The sequence below is a fragment of the Oncorhynchus clarkii genome, chromosome 13 (assembly GCF_045791955.1).
Source record: "Oncorhynchus clarkii lewisi isolate Uvic-CL-2024 chromosome 13, UVic_Ocla_1.0, whole genome shotgun sequence".
NCBI lineage: Eukaryota > Metazoa > Chordata > Actinopteri > Salmoniformes > Salmonidae > Oncorhynchus > Oncorhynchus clarkii.
Window position 1 is genome coordinate 29,669,721 of NC_092159.1, and position 14,468 is coordinate 29,684,188.

Genomic DNA, 14,468 nt, shown 5'->3' on the forward strand with positions numbered 1-14,468 from the left:
TATGTAACCAAATATTTAATATTTCCAATTCGTGTAACATTTAGTAATGATTATTATTTATGTAACCAACTGACAATTTGGTACAATTATATTGACATTGTTTCCCTGCTTTTAGAATATCAGTGTTAATTCTCAGATGTGCCAACCCAAATGTACTAGAGCATGACATTGGGGACTGGGCCCCGATCCAACAACATGCCTATCGAGTGAACCCTGAAAAGAGAGAGAAGCTCCGCAGTGAGATGGAAAGTTACTACGGATATTGCAGGAGTTTCCTCTTGAAATCAGACATGTCCGTGATAAGGACAACTTGGATGCTGATTGTATCACGGGTGGGCAGTCAAAAGGTTATGCGTTTAGCTAGTGCGTTGCCATGGATCACAATTTATTTTGACCGCACGTTTTTCCTGTATTGGAGATGAGTTTTGTTTGGGCTCGTTCCAAGGGACGAGAGTTCTAGAAGCTAGTGAGTTTTAGGAAGATGAGAGTTCTAGAAGCTAGTGGGGAAAAAAAATGTTGTCTTGTTTTTAATTGTTGACAGACAGTAGACACCATGTTTATATTGGTGAAAGTGAAGCATTGTAGTTGATTATAATGTGAAATGGAAGTTGTTTTCTTTTAGTGTTAAGCAAACTCGTCCAACAGAAATATAGGATATATTTGTTTTCTTAAGGGGGAAAGTGATACAGTTTTTGGTTTTTCCATTTATGTTTTGAGGTTGGACTGTAGCATGTATAGCTCGTCAGCACCTACAGCTTAGCACGTAAGCAAGTCAAACTCGCTAGCACTTAAGGCGGTGTCACCTCGTGCTGGCTTGTCCATCTCGTTAGTGGGAAGGTGTTTCACCTGAGCTGGTCCAGGTTCTATTTAAGAGTGTCTGGCCCAGTGCTCCAGTTGTCTTGATAGATGTGGAGAGTCAACACCTTTAGTTGCTTTTCTTTTGTTTGCCGCTTCTTGGGCAGATTTAGTGAGTCTCATGGTGGGTGTCTTCTAGGTTCAAGTTGTTATTACTAGTCAACTTTCAGTGCCCCTCCTAAAAAACAAAATTACATTTTGGGTTGGATATTGCATCTGATTTAATAGTTTTAATCAATGGCATTTCCTTAGGATGCTCATTATTCTTTCAGTTGTTCGTCTTCTATTTGTTATGTACTAAGTATTTGGTTTTTTTCCATTTTTTTTATTAGTTTTTTTTCCCTGTGAAGCCATTGTGTTGCATCCATGTCTGAAATGTGCTGTATAAATGAAGATTTGATTTCACCCAATGACTGACCAATCAACAAACTCTTGGTCCATCTTAGTATGAAAAACAGTATCAAGCCTGCTGAAGGCGTGGTGGAGTGGTAAACACCATCCCCGGCTCTACCGGGAGCTTGAGGTGGTCTCCGCAGCTCTGCTCATGTCATGTTCTGTGGCCTTGCTGTTCTATTTCTTGACTGTCCCTGCAACACAGAGACAAACACATTCAGTCATATTATATAAAACACTCAAAGTAATGGAGCATCTACGGCCTCAGTTACACCTGGCACCTAAATGTGACTTCTGTCATCTGATCACTCCAAGCTGCATTAGATTCAGATCTACCAGGATGGGCCATCGACAAAGTCTGGATGCAGTTAGGCCACTGACTATAAATAAGCATTGTAAAGAGATGGGGTGAATTAGTGGGGAAAAGTACATTCTACACAAATTACCTTCATAATATCAAAGAACAAATGTGTGCCTGAGGGGAAATTAACTTTCATACAGCCAGAAGGGTGAGAAATTACACCAATATCAGTGGACAATTTGCACTAATGTAAATAAACATGGCTGATGGAACATATTCCCTTTTGCTTATGTGATGAACCACTAAGGGGACATAAATATTTACCATCTAAACCATGTGTGACCTCTCACCTCTCTGGCTGTAGAAGTGTTCTTCCTAACCAGTCCCTCAACAGCTCTCTGACTGAGCTCCACCCTTACTGGGTCTTCAGAGGAGAGGAAGGCTGATGAGGGATGGAAGGATGAATGGATCAGTCAGTCAATAAAGTGTAGAGCTGCTGTCTGACAAAATCACCATTTTAGTAGTTCATTAAAGGAAATAAGGCTTTATGACTGCTGAATACCAACTATCAATCACTTTGTGTATTTTCAGGTATCGATACATCATTGGGACTTCCCTAGCCCATTGAAGTTGACATTTAAATGGTTAAGTTAGAGGTTAGGGTTTAGGGTATGGATGTCCCAAGAATCCCAGATAGCATTGACCATTGTGCATTTGTAACCAATGTGAAATGGCTAGCTAGTTAGCGGGGTACGCGCATATAGCGATGGTAACGATGTTTCGTGTGAGGCAGTTGTTGATGTGTGCAGAGTCACTGGTTCGAGGCGAGGAGAGGGACGGAAGCTATACTGTTACACATTATTCTGTCTCATTTACGTAGCAGGTGTAAAAAAAATAAAAAAAACACAGACAAGACAAGTAGGTGCGCAAGTCATTATGTTCATTGTAGTTAGTGGGTCTGGGCAGGTGTGATGTAGTTAATGGCGAAGGAGGTGTGTTTTAGTGGGTCTGGGCAGGTGTGATGTTGTTAATGGTGATGGGGTGTGATCTAGTGGGTCTGGGCAGGTATGATGTAGTTAATGGCGAAGGAGGTGTGTTTTAGTGGGTCTGGGCAGGTGTGATGTTGTTAATGGTGATGGGGTGTGATCTAGTGGGTCTGGGCAGGTATGATGCAGTTAATGTTTGTATGTGTTGTATTGTTTATAAAATATTTAAAAATGTCCATTGCAAAGTTACACCTCACTGTTCAATTTTTTTTTGTTATTACATAAAACCGATCAGAATTCAGAAGAATGATAAAGTCAGGTGTGAAGTAATATGGAGGACCAGCCTATTCCCTATGATGTCAATTACAACAGAAATAACTTCAAATGTAGAACTTTAAATTAAACCAATTATTTGCGCTCATGACTTGAGTGATTAAAATAAACCATAGTTTTGGAAATACATAATGCCATCTAACCAAATATCAAAGAATGTTAGCTATATGTAGTTATCTTAGCCAGCCAGCTAACATTAGCTATTTAGCCAACTAGTTATTAGGCTAAACAGCGTAGCCAACCAGCGCGCTTATGGTCAGCGAGACCAACTACCGGAGACCATTTAGAACCCAACTAACAGTAAACCAAGGTGGAAAACGTTACAAAACTCCTGTAGTTTAATTCACAGAAAACATTCTGAAAAGTAGTGATGGGGAAACAAAGCGTCCTGAAGCATTGGCTCTTTCCAGCCAATTGTGTGTTTAAAAAAAAAAAAAGTTAATTACTCAAGGCTTTGAGCAACACAGAATTTAGAACAGCCACATTTTTATAGATGAAGTCCACCGTAGCAGCGTAGCCTTCGTGTCTTCAATTAAACCACTGGCCGTGTTCGAGAGCATCAAATCCATGCTGCGTTGTGGGTAAACGGTGACTGGCTGACTGATTTATACTTAATAATGAGTAGTTATTTATGATGCAAGGGGATTTGTAAATTAGTCAGTCAGCAGTCAGCAGTCACCTGCACTGTCGGCTGCAATGTCGAACGAGCCCAAATTAATCAATACCAATCAGGTGTTCGACAAAATGATTCTTCAGACGGCATTGATCACGTGGTGCTGATAAAGTGACACTGCTTTGAATTATACGTAGCAACTTCAGTACATGCCTCATAGCTCCAGTCTCAAACTGAACCCCGTTCCTGCTGAAGAAGAGGAGGTCTACTGGATGGAGAAAGAAGCTCTCGTGAAAGAAGAGGAGGAAGACGTCTCAGTTAAAGAAGAGGAGAAAGACGTCTCAGTTAAAGAAGAGGAGAAAGACGTCTCAGTTAAAGAAGAGGAGAAAGACGTCTCAGTTAAAGAAGAGGAGGAGGTCGACGACGACGTTTCAGTGAAAGAAGAGGAGGGGGAGGTGACTGTCACATCGAACAATGAAGAAGAGGAGGAAACTGGATATCTGGGCCCGGTTTCCCAAACGCATCTTAAGGCATCCGATGGTTCTAACGATGAATGGGCCCTGATTAACACTAGTAAGTACTGTCTTAAACAGAAGCACAAAATCTGCGGTTGTTGAACTGATGTGTGGTGTTAAAGGGGAAATTTGCAATTGCCACATCCATATTTTGACTTAAATTATTTATTTATAGGCATTGATTCTTGAATATAACGCATGCCTCAAGTGCTTAGTTCCCCTGTTGTACCCCATCAGAACCCCAAATAAGCTTTTTTTTTTTTTTTTACTCCAATGTTTAGAAACAATGTAAAATAACACTGTATAGCCTCAACATGGTTAAAACTATAACGCTGATATCATGGATGGTAAGTTATTGCATCCATAGGTCTGTCTATGAATTTGAGAGTAGTTACATTTCTCCAGCCCCATCCATCTTATTACCAAAACAGTGGTGTAGTTACAGCTTTGTTATTGGTTGAACTGCAGATTTGTTGATTGTTGTGTGGATTTTTTAAAGGGGCAACCTAGTTAAAAAAATAAAATAAAAAAGTGATGGCTGTGTTAGAACACAACTAGTACGGCTAGTATAAGTATGTTAATTGAGTATATAGTATGCTTATTGGTATGATGTAGTTAGTGTGCCAAAAGTTCCCGGATGTCGTACTAAATTCGCCAAAATATGACACATACATGCAGTACTTTAGGGCCGTTAATGCAATTCCGTTAATGGGCGGCTTCACATCGTTTTCAGATTTGAGGAAAATGGAGGAAAATATGCAGCCGAAGTCCAACGAGAGCCGATATAAATGAACTGCTTTAACTAATTATGACATGTTGAGCAATGTAATAAATTAAGGACTTTTCAAATAAGTTACTTTACACGTTATGTTAGCTACACTATCCTTATGTAACGGATGTGAAACTGCTAGCTAGTTAGCGGTGGTGTGCGCCAAATAGCGTTTAAATCGGTGACGTCACTTGCTCTGAGCCCTTGAAGTAGTGGTTCCCCTTGCCCTGCAAGGGCCGCGGCTATTGTGGAGCGATGGGTAACGATGCTTCGTGGGTGCCTGGTCCCTGGTTCGCGCCCGTGTATGGGCGAGGGGACGGTCTGAAGTTAAACTTACAAAACAGCAGTAATATGTTAACTAGCTACTTATACATTAAATATGGCCGGTGTAAGTAAACATCTGCAAAAAAGCTCAAATTAAGTTGTTGCCAGCAGCACAGTTAGTCACCAACGCTCTGGATAACACGAAAAAGAAGCTCTGCTAGGGCAAGTAAAATGGTGAGGGTTTTCTCTGATTTGTATCTAGCAAGTTATCCAACGTTAGCCAGTTAGCTTTGGTGCTTTTTTTGGTGCTTTGGATCCTACTCCTCAGCCATATAGTATTCGTTTACAAACAGTGGCGTTATAAGAGCTTATGTTTTGGTTTCTGGTGGGGTAATACGGTTGCAACATTTGAGGCATGTATAAGTTATATTCTTCAAGAATCACTGGAATCAATGGTTATATAGTAAATGGGTCTTTCTATAACTGCCAGTGTAGATTTCCTGTTGGGGTCAAATTGTTAGAGCTGTTGATAAGTCATTGTATAATATTCTGGCAATTATTTTCATGCCATTACATTAAAGGCGAAAGATGGTATTTTCTTAGCAAGGTGTTGCTCAAATAATGTTAGCTGCTAATCGCTAGTAGCGGGCTAGCTAGCTTGCTAAATGTATTAAGAGTCAGAGCAAACATAGCTAGCTAATACTGCCTGGTGCTGGTGTAGGCCTAGATAAGCATGTTTGTGCTGCAGTATCTTATCAGAGAGGAGTAAGCAAAGTATGAAGATGTTGGCTAGCTAGCCGGCTACATGAAGTAAGAAAACAACATGTAATGTAACATCTAATTAGGGTCAACTGGAAACACTGACCAACACTTTGGTTCCTGCCATGTCTTCTTCGCTGAGGTTTATTGTCAGACTACACTCATCAGGTGTATTGCTGCCACCTACAGTACGGGGTTGTAAAAAAATAACCAAAACGCAAAAAATTGGGATTAACAAATCATACTAATTATGTAAAATAAACACGAACCGAATTCACTCCACTACCCTGAATTTCAAACAAAAATGGTCCTATTCAGATCCCTACACAGGTTCAAGAACCTAGGGGGGGAACGTCTTCATTCAGTACTCCCTGTAACATTTCGTCTGTGAAGTCCTGGAGATCCAGAAATCTATTTGCCGCCTTCACAATGATGTCTAGCTTCTTCAATGTTTTATTTGTTTATTGTTAATCCAATTTATCACTGCGTCAGTGAGAGCAATGCAAACACAATTTTGTTGTAGAAACTTCTCCAAGCTAATGCAGAAATGACTAGTTTTGGACGAAGGTTACTAATAATTTATTAATGCAATTTAACACTTGCTCTAGAAACACAACAATGTCCACCTTGTTCACTATTAGTGTGTTGGGATCCTTCTCCTGCATGGCTTCACTGCAGACTGTGGGACATGAACTACCTTCTCCTCTCTACTCCTTCAGCTATTTTCACTGCCACATAGGACACCTGCTGGATGGGCCTGATCATCCTAGCTAATGTGACATCCTTCATCCGTACAGGGCACTTCGGGAACGTGATTCCCATCACAAATACAACATGCTTCAGCTGACTACGACATATTTATCCCTTCGACAAACACTTGCCACATGTCCAAACTTTTTTACAATTGTAACACTGCAGCGGCTTCTATATATCTCACTTACCTAGGTTTTACATAAGATGGGAGAACCACTTCACCAAACCACAGTAAGACCTTCCGTCTATCATTCATTTTAATCAATGTGCGTCTGCCTGAAATGTTTAACCTAAACCACACAAAGCTTTCTCCTTTTGCACTGTTGACACACAATCGGCATCATACCACTCCTGGTCACTCAAACCGATTCCACTTTACCCAATTCATCCTTCACCATCTTTGAGACCGTTAACAGGTCGCCCACAAAAACATCCTGATGATTCCCACTCCGACCCTAAACTGCTGTTCATTACCAACTTTAACCCTTTTCACTCCACTGTTCTTCACCATCCTCCACGCAGTCTCAACTGTACTCACGCCAGGAGAATCCCACAATGCTTCCTCCATTGCTCCTCCAGTCTTCCCCTGGACTCCCTCACTCTGTGCTGTGAAAGATGTGATAGTTTGTGTTCTCAAAGTAGCACCTATATTGTTTTCATTCCTGCACATCTGTTGCTTCACCAACGTGTTATCCCTTTCGTCTACACTACTTGCTGTCATTTTCCCTTCCTGATTTCCCTCTCTTGGAGGTCTCCACCATGCTCCTACTCTCAGTAATTCCTCCCTGGTTTATTAATTGGTAGTCAAACAACAATATATTAAAGGTGCTGCACATTCTATTCCAAATCTAGAATTAGAATCGTCATTGTGTTTCCATGATTTCAACAGTTAACCAGTTAACTAAGCCTATAATGTGGATACCAAGGAACTTGAAGCTCTCAACCTGCTCCACTACAACCCATGAGAATGAGGGCGTGCTCAGTGTTTAGTCCCAGGGTCCTTCACTTAGTGATGAGCTTTGAAGGACTATGGTGTTGGATGCTGAGCTGTAGTCGATTAACAGCATTCTCACATAGGTGTTCCTTTTGTCCAGGTGGGAAAGGGCAGTGTGGAGTGCAATAGAGATTGCATCATCTGTGGCTCTGTTGGGGCGGTATGCAAATTGGAGTGGGTCTATGGTTTCTGGTATAATGGTGTTGATGTGTGCCACGACCAGCCTTTCAAAGCACTTCATGGCTACAGACGTGAGTGCTACGGGTCGGTAGTCATTTAAGCAGGTTACCTTAGTGTTCTTGGGCACAGGGACTATGGTGGTCTGCTTGAAACATCTTGGTATTACAGGCTCAGACAGGAGATGAAAATGTCAGTGAAGACCCTTGCCAGTTGGTCAGCGCATGCTTGGAGTACACGTTGTGGTAATCCGTCTGGCCCTGCAGTCTTGTGAATGTTAACCTGTATAAAGGTCTTACTCACATGGGCTGAGGAGAGCATGATCACAAAGTCGTCCGGAACAGCTGATGCTCTCATGCATGTTTCAGTATTACTTTCCTCGACGTGAGCCCAGAAGTTTATTTAGCTCATCTTGTCACTGGCCAGCTATTGGCTGTGCTTCCCTTTGTTGTCTGTAATAGTTTGCAAGCCCTGCCACATCCGATGAGGGTCGGAGCCGGTGTTCAAGGGGTAAAGCAATCTCCCCAGGGTAGCAGTAATTCGTTGAGAGATTTGTCCACAAAGGGTTACCCCTCCCATAGGTGGCTCATTATTGGGATTCATTGCTGATTCCTACCTGTAGCTCACTATGAAGTGTCTCGTGATACAGGTAAAGGGCCCTGTTGGAGATGGGTGGTTGGTAGTGGAGTCGAGGGAACAAGCAGGGTTGGACACGGCCATGTTATTATCCCACACAGTCTCTGTGGTTCATATAAACCTCGTTCCTGGGGTTACCACAGAAGGGGTCCGTTTGTCCCATTTCCAGCTAGGTTACGAGGCGCTTTGTCATTTCCAGAGTCCGTTTATATTGGTACTGTCCATATGTAGCTTGTTTTTGGTCACAGAATGGCTGAATAAGTGCAACATTTTACCTGGAGCTAACTATGCAGAGTATAGCGCATGTCGAATGACTTTAGCTTCCCTCCAGGCCTGAGGGCACACACTCTCTAGTTGGCTTAAATTAAAGATATGGAAAATAGGAGTGGCAATATCGTCCGCTATTATCCTCAGTAATTTTCCATCTAGATTGTCAGACCCCGGTGGCTTGTCATTGTTGATAGACAACAATAATTGTTTCACCTCTTCCACACTGACTTCACAGAGTTCTAAATTACAATGCTTGTCTTTCATAATTTGGTCAGATATACTTGGAAGTGTAGTGTCAGCATTTGTTGCTGGTATGTCATGCCTAAGTTTGCTAATCTTGCCAATGGAAAAAATCATAAAAGTAGTGGGCTTTGATGAATGATCCTTCTGATTCAGTTAATGATGGAGCAGAGTTTGCCTTTTTTCCCAAAATTGTAAGGTTCTCCAAAGCTTTTTACTATCATTCTTTATCATTTATCTTTGTTTCATTATCTTTTTCTTATTTTTCTTCAGTTTAGTCACATGATTTCTCAATTTGCAGGACGTTTGCCAATCGGTTGTACAGCCAGACTTATTTGCCATTCCTTTTCCCTCATCCTTCTCAACCATACCATTTTTCAATTCCTCACCAATCCACTGGGATTTAACATTTTCTTAATGGGTGCATGCTTATTAGTAACTGGAATAAGCAATTTCAGAAATGTGTGCAGCATCTGGTTGCTCCTCAATACACACCACAGAGCAGCAAATATTCTTTACATCCTTAACATAGTATTCACCCGTTTTTATTAAATAATTGAGACACACAAATGACTCGAGGGAACCAGAGATCAAGATCGCCTAACCATAAGAAAAAAACTCTTCCTCCTCCCGCTGCTGCTGGCCTTTGTAAATTCTGACGTTATGGTCCTGAAGTTTCTATGATTAATCTACATTCTATCTAAATGAAAATTATACAAATCTAAACTTTTATTGCTATTGCCAACTATGTAAAAGTAGCCTCCATAAAGCCAACAAATAAAAGCAGCTAGAAAATATCCAGATAAAAATAAATCACATTGGCTGTGCATGGCCTGTCTACATAGTTGATACACTGTTTCAAGTTTTATCACCTAGGTTATCCAAAACTTGATATAAAATATTTGGGGCCCCCAGTTTCCCCGCACCAGTGAGTTTGGGACAGACTTAGCTGTAGGCTATTTGTGTAAGTGATAAGAAGTAATCAGGTATTTTATGACCTTTCCACTGGACCAGAGCATTACATTTTTCCCTTTCATGTCAAGTGGTTATCAAGAGTGAGAGCTGGAAATATTTTACAAATACTTTGAGCAACTTTTGTCATTCGCCAATTAGATTGTAATAAGACTTTGTTTACTTGCTGTTTGAGGTGAAGAAAAAAATACTTTGAGAAGGTCCACAAATCATTAGTGGTAAGTACGATCAGACATCCCCAAATAGGTGCATCGCTGTCTGTTTGCTAAAACGCAATTTGGTTGCAGAAACTCCTCCATGCTACTGCGTAAATCCCTAGTTATTCCAATACCATAGACCTACTGTAGGACACACAACTTCACCTAACAACAACATAGACCTACAGAAAGGGGCCTATATTGTAGACCAAAAGTTGTCAGATACACTGCTTAGGATTTCAACAACTTTAAAATCGTATTTCTAGCATACAATCGTCGATGTTACTACTAATGGGAAAACAAGACAAAATATGACTTGTTGTTCACTTGACTGTCTTAAGACAAATGTCAAATAATTAACATTCATTAGACGTCATTGTTTGTACAACATAATGGCTATGCTGTTGGCATCACCTTTTTTACAGTGTATTTTTTCTGTTGTGGGCCTGAACCCACCTGTCCGACTTTTTGTTCAGGAGAGAGACGGGACTATCGTGGATCCTCTGGGGGGCCTCAACAACATCATGATGCTGATGAAGCAGGGAAGAGTCTCTCCACGTCAAAACACCTCAAGAAACACCAGCAGAGACCCACAGGGAAGAAATCTCATTGCTGCTCTGACTGTGGGAAAGGTTTCAAATCTTCATCAGAACTTAAAGTACACCAGAGAACACACACAGGAGAGAAACCTTATAGTTGTGGTCAATGTGGGAGGGGTTTTACTACATCTAGTGGTCTGACAGTACACCAAAGAACACACACAGAAGAGAAACCTTATAGCTGTGGTCAATGTGGGAGGGGTTTTACTACATCTAGTGGTCTGACAGTACACCAGAGAACACACACAGAAGATAAACCTTATAGCTGTGATCAATGTGGGATGAGTTTTAATGCATCAAGCAATCTGATAAGACACCAGAGAACACACACAGGAGAGAAGCCTTATAGCTGTGAGCAATGTGGGAAGAGTTTTCCTACATCTAGCCAGCTGACTTCACACCAGAGAACACACACTGGAGAGAAACCTTTTTTCTGTGATCAATGTGGGATGAGTTTTACTGGATCAAGCAATCTGATTCGACACCAGAGAACACACACAGGAGAGAAGCCTTATAGCTGCGAGCAATGTGGGAAGAGTTTTCCTACATCTAGCCAGATGACTTCACACCAGAGAACACACACAGGAGAGAAACCTCATAGCTGTGATAAATGTGACAAGAGATACTCTGATAAAAGATCTCTGATCAAACATCAGAAAATACATATATGAAGAAGTTGTTTCATGATATCAATCAAAAATGTCACAATGTAGAATGTTTTAACATTGTAGTAGGAGTATTTTAATGATGTCACAATGTAGAATGTTTTAACATTGTAGTAGGAGTATTTTAATGATGTTCTACCTTATCGTTTGCCCTGTTCAATTGATTGCAGCATGATATGGATATTAGCCTTGGGAAAATCCAGGCTCTGAATTGAAAGCGTATTATTTAACAAAAAGTGACTAACAAAAAAAGAGCTGTGTTACACTTACTGCGTTGGTGACCCACTTGAATCAAAAGCTAGCTGTTTTCGACAAGTTGAAAAAGCTGCTTGTTTAATTAAAAACTTGTAATATGATAATTGTTGCAGATGTTTGTGTATATACACACACATGAAAGCGGTATAATAAATTGTTAATAAAATTGATTATAGACCAATCTGACATCACTCCAGTATTTCTTGACAACATTCAAATGCTAATTGTCTTTATTCCACTACTGAAGAAGCATGACTCAAATCACCTACTCATATTTCAAACATTCAGCCTGACAAAAGATACATGTTTTATTATTCCATGCCTCACCATTAAGTGAACTACTGCCAATACATATTAACAAAGGGGTGTACATTTGGTTTTGATTTTCATGTTTACAATTTATGTAACAGTTAGTAATCAATTATTTATGCAACCAGCGGACAATTTTTGGGTACAATTGTATTGACAATGTTGCCCCGCTTTTAGAATATCAGGATTCATTCTCAGATGTGCCAACCCAAATGCATGACATTGGGGACTGGGCCCGACCGACTCCCTTTGAAAATGGACGATGTGGCATCAGAAACATTTATTATAGTGTAAAAATACTACAAAGTGTAGCATACCACTGCTGGCTTGCTTCTGAAGCAAAGCAGGGTTGGTTCTGGTCAGTCCCTGGATGGGAGACCAGATGCTGCTGGAAGTGGTGTTGGAGGGCCAGTAGGAGGCACTCTTTCCTCTGGACTAAAAAAATATCCCAATGCCCCAGGGCAGTGATTGGGGACACTGCCCTGTGAAGGGTGCCATCTTTCAGATGGGCCATAAAACGGGTGTCCTGATTCTCTGAGGTCATTAAAGATCCCATGGCACTTATTGTAAAAGTAGGGGTGTTAACCCCCGTGTCCTGGCTAAATTCCCAATCTGGCCCTCAAACCATCACGGTCACCAAATAATCCCAGTTTACAATTGGCTCATTCATCCCCCTCTCCCCTGTAACTATTCCCCAGGTCTTTGCTGCAAATGAGAATGTGTTCTCAGTCAACGTACCTGGTAAAATAACAGATAAAAAATACTCACGCAGCACGTGATGTCAATGAATGTCGAATTATGGGCCAAATCAGGTCTGTGTGTCTTCCTCTAAGAACCTTTTGGGGTTCATTTTTTAACTCCCTGTCCACCCTCCCTCCATTATAAAATCATATAATAATATTGACAATATTGACTTAATTAATTGTTTATTTAGTGGCACCACAAATGTGAATTCATATTTAAAAAACAATTAACCAAACAAAACACATTACAAAATTGCAACATTTCTGCAGACATGTCAGACCATAATAAATAATAAAATGACTTTGTAAAGTGCATTTCATGACATTTAAAAAAATATTTAAAATAATGATGTACAATAACAACATACATTAAAAATGAATCATAGGAAAACTAACAACATCGTAGACTTGATGCTAAATACAGATTTTTCAGCTTTAGTGTGTATATTGTATCCACTTAGTTATGTTAGGAAGTTTGCCATCTTTATGACCGGCCCTGCTAACTTCACCCCAACTTATCTTATTTTTCTGACATTTTTGGGAAATGTAAGGGAAAATAAAAAAATACAGCCCTAGCAGAGCCCCAAATCCCATGGAGACGTCCTCGAGGGCGTGGATGTTCTCCCCATCAAAGGCCAGCGGGATTTCACTCTCATGGTGAAATGGATTTCCGCCGATGTGCGGTGAAATCTGTGTCAACAAAAGTAAGAAAAGATTAATACACATACAATTAACAAAGAACATAACAAATGTTCAGCTGTAGTTTTATATAAGCATGCACACCTATGTTTATGAAGAAACAGATTATTGGTGCATAGGCATACCTTGTCACGGACATAAAGGCCACTCGGGTCCTCATTGAAGAGGTTGGGCAAGAGCAGGATCGTTTCTGTGGTCTCCAGTCCAAGTAAAGTAAAGCAATGATCTTACTACAATTTTATTACAAAATACATTAGAGATAGGGAAGGAATAAGAGAAAACACCTCTTCTGTATTGTCCTTCGGGGACTGTCAAAATAGCAGGATGATGTCCTCACCCCTGCCTCGATTCTCTAACTCTGATAGTCCTTGAATTATATTTTTGTCTATATCCATTCCATGGACTTGATTCATTTCTGAGAAGATCTGAAAAGATCATTTGCACACATTTGTATGCTAATATATGTCAGTTAGTATTGACTGCTATGTAGGTTAAATGTTCACTTCAAATGCAGCTGTCCTACAACATATCTGTACCTTCTTCTTGATCCCAATTGCATTGTGTCCATGTTCTGTCTTATAAGAATTTCAAAGGAAGAGAAAATGTGTCAAAGAATAGTCTTACAAGCATTAAAACACATATATATATATAAAATAAATATTGAAAGATAAATGGCATCGACATGCAATTGAATGAACATATTGGAGAAAGCACTAGCCAATACAGTACTGCCATACAGTAACATAACTGCCATACAGGCCTAATTTCACATTTCAAGATATCTTTGTACACAAATTGTTCCAAATTTTATCTGGCTGACTTGAAAGATTATAAACAGCATTTTGCTGCGTGGCAATACTGTGTTTGGATTCTGAAGGGCATTTATACAAAAGAGGTAGTCTAGACAATGTATTAATACCATTATGCATTTGAATCCCATCTACAGCTACCATCTAAGATACCAATTTCCCTCCACTAGGGAGAGGACATGTAACGTTTCCAAAATGGGATAGTATTGTCCATGTAACGTTTCCAAAATGGGAGAGTATAATCCATGCAACGTTTCCAAAGTGGGATAGTATTGTACATGTGACGTTTCCAAAATGGGATATTATTGTACATGTAACGTTATGCCCCCTTGTGAGTTAATAGTATTGCATGCTGTAGCAGG